Source organism: Fistularia commersonii, chromosome 35, assembly GCF_037954325.1.
Source record: "Fistularia commersonii isolate RoL2024-O1a breed Wild chromosome 35, RoL_Fcom_v1.0, whole genome shotgun sequence".
Taxonomy (NCBI): Eukaryota; Metazoa; Chordata; class Actinopteri; order Syngnathiformes; family Fistulariidae; genus Fistularia; species Fistularia commersonii.
Genome location: NC_141318.1, coordinates 2,892,501 through 2,897,500, shown reverse-complemented (window position 1 = coordinate 2,897,500; position 5,000 = coordinate 2,892,501). Strand labels below are relative to the sequence as shown.

General features: G+C 53.1%; 1 protein-coding gene across 4 annotated transcripts in view; it reads left to right on the top strand.

The window, feature by feature from the left end:
- The window catches only part of add3a (adducin 3 (gamma) a), a 29,657-nt gene that overhangs the window by 8,364 nt on the left and 16,293 nt on the right, over positions 1-5,000 (top strand). For 2 of the 4 annotated variants that reach the window (XM_086142313.1, XM_086142310.1), the window contains exon 1: positions 4,460-4,814. The exons of 1 other annotated variant lie outside the window; for it this stretch is intronic. The gene's annotated coding sequence lies outside the window, so the exon portion shown is untranslated. Of the gene's footprint in view, positions 1-2,774; positions 2,858-4,459; positions 4,815-5,000 lie in introns of those variants that run through there. One more of the 4 variants, XM_086142312.1, reaches the window with a different exon arrangement.

Below are 5,000 nucleotides of genomic sequence, written 5' to 3'. Positions count from 1 at the left end.
ATTGTAATAACAGTGTAATAACAGTGTAACACACAGATTGTCCGTTGTGTTTAGGCAGTCTTGCAGCAGCCTGGGGTTTATTTGTGCAAATGATATTCCCTGAAAGCTCCCGCGGGCCACATGAAACCCGACACCGGCATGGATCCGGTCCAGAGGCCTTGACGTGGGTGTGTGTGTGTGTGTGTGTGTGTTTGTGTGTGTGTGTGTGTGTGTGTGCAGTGCATTCCTGTTTGCTCGCCACGCCACTTTATGTCACTTTGTCAACAGAACTGAAATGATGAATGTGTTTAAGGCGCTGGCCGTGCGCACACACACACACACACACACAACACACACACACACACACACACACACATACATACACATACACACACCTCTTTTTATGAATGAACGTGAACACTATGGTTCTTCCATCATGAAGAAGATGGGTAATGGGTTCCTTCACAACTGCAGCTGGGCTGGCAGGACACCTATTAACTCTGCTGGTGCTCCGTTGACTGAAGGTGTGTGTGTGTGTGTGTGTGTGTGTGTGTGTGTGTGTGTGTGTGTGTGTGTGTGTCTGTTTGGCTACCTGTTGGATAAAGGTGTGTGTTTGTGCGGATGTGGCTATGAGCAGGAGGCACTGTTCCAGGGGGGTGACGGCAGCCCCCGGGCGTTGTCAACCTAGTATGCGCGCGCACACACACACACACACACACACACACACACACACACACACACACACACTGCTGGAGTTCATTATCTGTTTGCTTCAGGCCTTGTGGACAAGGAAGACCAACAGTCCCACTGATTATTTACGTGTGTGTGTGTGTGTGTGTGTGTGTGTGTGTGTGTGTGTGTGTGTGTGTGTGTGTGTGTGTGTGTGTGTGCGCGCCTTGACGTGTTAAACATTAGCTTCCCGCCCGAGAGCCTCCTCGGTGCTGGATTAGAGGGTATTTAGGATGGTTCCCGTGGCGACGTAAATCAACCCGCTGACGGCTTTACAGGTTTGCTATATGTGTGTGTGTGTGTGTGTGTGTGTGTGTGTGTGTGTGTGTGTGTGTTGTCAGCCTCGCCCCGCCTACCAGCACCTGAGTCAGGGGAGGAGGTTGATGGAGAAATTGATGTTGTTCTTCTGGATCACGTTCTCCGAAGCGTGTTCTTCCTCATTCTTGTGGAGAACATTGGAGGGTTCTAACGGACGTCGTCCTCCAGATGTCTACTCCAGAAGGTTAGAACCTCCTTCAGGTTCAGGGTTCTGATGCGATGGTCGACAGGGTTCTTCTGCCGGGGTTCTCCATGTGCAGGGTCTCCATGTTCTCCTGGGTTCTCTCCATGTTCCACTAGCTGGGTTCTCCATGTGTGGAGTCTGCCTTGGTTCCTCCAAGGTTCTCCTTCTTGGGTTCCCCCATGTTCTCCTGGATTCCTCCAGAGTTCTCCTGCTCAGGTTCCCCCATGTTCTCCTACCTGGGTTCCCCCAGAGTTCCCCTTCCTGGGTTCCGCCATGTTCTCCTGGGTTCCTCCAGGGTTCGTCTTGCTTGGATTCCCCCATGTTCTCCCCTCTGGGTTCCTCCAGGGTTCTCCTGCTCAGGTTCCACCATGTTCTCCCACCAGGCTTCCTCTCCTCCGCTGGTAGAACCTCCTGTGGTGCCTTCAGACCTCCTCCAGCCTCGGCTACCATCCAACTGATAGCAGCAGATAAAGACCACCATAAAGCAGCCATGTTTGTTTCAGTCGTGCTGGAATATGGCGGGAGGGAGGGGTCGCCGAGGGGTCGAGTTCAACCCATCCCGTGGTTATGATGCGAGCGGTTACCTTGGAAACCGCCGCCGTGACCTCGCAGGATGTCGTCCCGGCAGAACCAACATGGCGTCGGGAAATTCCAGCGTCACTTCCTGCCGTTTATTTACATCGAACCACACTTGGGTCACGTGATGCTCCTTCACGAGCGCGAACAACGTGACCCGCCAGCACAACATACACTCCATACACACAGACTGTCAGAGCATGTGTGTGTGTGTGTGTGTGTGTGTGTGTGTGTGTGTGTGCGCCGTTGTCGTGCCGTCAACCAGCATGAGGATCTCCGTTTCCCTGAGTCAAGCCCGTTAGCGACAGCCGGGGATGGTGTCTGTGTGTGTTTGTGTGTGTGTGTCTGTGTGTGTGTGTGTGTGTGTGTGTGTGTGTGCGTGTGGTTGTAAAGTGCTGAGCGATGCTCTGGCGTCTGGAGAAGGGGGTGCGGCGCCGGACTCGGACGCCCGCCCGGGACCCGGCGTGCTGACTGCACTGCGGAATGTCCGCCGTTACCATGGCAACGCAGTATTGCAGTACTCCGGGAGGTAGCGTGTGTGTCCTGCAGAAATATAAAGTCCATACCTGGAGGTACTACGGAGTACTCTGAGGTACTGGATACTACTCCGTGTACAAATATGTGACATAACTGCGATTTTATGGGGTTTCGGCGGTGACGCTGCAAACATCAGGAAGTGCTGGAATTTGGCCCCGCCCCCTCGCACTCCAGATAAAGAAAGCTGCCGGCGTCAGCTCTTATGTGACGGGGTTCAGCGGCGCCGAGTCACTCCTCGGATCAGTGTGTGTGTGTGTGTGTCATGTGACACAGCAACGCCCCGCTGGAACGGTGTGTAATCGCTACCTGTTGAGCCGGCGGCTTGTTTTCACTGCCCATCCTCCGTTTTGTTTTCCTTTCCTTTTCGACCGCGGCGGCGGCGGCGGCGGCTCGTGGCGTTTTGCTTTGGCCCCCGACCTGATTGACGGCACCTGGCCCGGGCTGTCAATCAAACCCTCCGTCCGGCGCCTGTCTGGTTCTCGTAATGGTTTCTACCTTTTGGGGAGTTTTCCTTTGTATCGGGCCTGAGCTGCTGTAAGTACATGTTTATTACACCTTTATTACACGTTTATTACATGTTTATTACACATTTATTACAGCATGCCATTGGTTTCCCTGCATATGGAATGATTTTTGGAGGGAAGTGGCTTCCCACACTCCCCTGGGAAATGGCTAATTCCATCAAGAACCTGTTCTGCCGCTTTACCTCCCTTTTTTACATTAACTCAGAGGTAGGAAGGCTAACCGCTAACAATATTAGCTAAACCACGCTCCACTAGCCGACCCCAGAAACACCCCCCGAACATGATTGGACTTCAACCCCCCCCTCCCCACAAACAAACACACACACACACACACACACACACACACACACACACACACCACTGTGACGCCTTAGGACTTGAACCAGTTGCTAAAATAGCATCCTTTCGTGGACGTGGCGGGCGCAGGCGGGGGGGACAGGTGTTGTCATCTGGAAGCAGACGTGTCTGTCACACTACAGTGCAAATTTACACACGTCGAAAAATCCAAACACATACTCGTGCTGTCTGTCGCCGTGGCGGCGGCGGCAGCGGCGTGCTAGCCGCACTGTTTGTTTTTGTTTCTATGTGCGTTGCATCTGGATTGACTCCCATCCAAATACTACAAAGTACTACAAACGTACATATGTGTGTGTGTGTGTCAGTGTGTTGACTTAAACAGGTGTAAGGAGAGACTCGGCACACACACACACACGCACTTTATAGGTTTTTCCAACCCCAAGAATTTACTTTATTACACTGTAATTACTCTGTTGTTACTTATTTGATTTAATTACCTCGTAATTGAAAATGAGGCGGTGTTACTACAACCGTGATGTAAGTTTTAATGCTTTTATGTAGAAATATGTGGCGGGGGGGAGGGGGTGACCTTTGACCTTACCAGGAGGGGGGGGGGGGGCTCCTTTGACCTGGGAGTTTTTATTATTTTTCCCATCTTTGATTGTAACCGTTGTCATCCTGCTGGATCCTTTGCTTCTTGTGCCCCCCCACCTCGAGCCCGGGGTCACCTGGGAAGATGGGAGGGGGGGGCGGCGTGCGTGGGAGGGGGCGGAGCCTAATGAAGTCGTCAAGGCGGCGTTTGTGGTGCAGCAGGTTGAACGTCCGCAGCTGCTTGCAGAACTCGTAAATACTGACCTTCAGTATGGCTGCCCAGAGGCTATGTGCGTGTGTGTGTGCAAATATGTGTGTGCGTGTGTGTGTGTGTGTGTGTGTGTGTGCAAATATGTGTGTGCGTGTGTGTGTGTGTGTGTGTGTGTGTGTGAAAAGGCAGTGAATGAGGGACATAAAGAGACTGTGGAATGTGAGAGTGACCAGAAAATGAATTGATCAAAGGAAGAAAGAAAGAGAAAAAAAAGGCAGAGGAGGGAAAAAAGACCAGACAGAGGAAGAGAGAGAGAGAGAGAATATGAGGGAGGAGATTAGTGTGTGAGCCTGAGCAGCGATTGGTTTACCAGTGTGTGTTTGCATGGATTGGGGTGTGTGCGTGTGTGTGTGTGTGTGTGTGTGTGTGTGTGTGTGCGAGCCAGTGGGCGGGGGGATTAAGCCTGCGTCACGTGGTCCCTTTAGCTTCTTTTCCACACAAACACACTCCCTCATTCGCCGAGGACACACAGGCAGCACGCAGATCCGCCGTCTCTCTCTCTCGTGCACATACACACACACACACTCCAACACACACACACACACACTCACACAGCTGCCGCTACTTCCCGGTGAAAGCACGGCGAGGAGCGACCGGGGGAGCGTCTATGTGGAGACCAAAGAGGGACGAGTGGACCGGCTGAAGCCCCCTTAGTCTTCTTCTCCCCCTGGAGGAGGTGGAGGTGGAGGTCGGTGGAGGTGGAGGTGGAGGTTCTGGGGCGCTGGGGGGCTTCAGCCGAGGAGACATGTGCTTTGGGCCGGACCGCCGCCACTTCTCTCCCGTCCACTGACCCAGGAGGAAGTACAAGGTTGGTCGGGCTTGTTTGCTAACATTTGTCATTCCGCCCTCCTGCAGGGTGGTGGTATGTGTGTGTGTGTGTGTGTGTGTGTGGACGCTATTCCAAGACCTCCATCTCCTCCGACAGTCAAGCCCTGTCCTGTTTGTTGTTCCCCACCTGCCTCCAGAAGAAGACGCTCCCCCGGCCTCGTCATTT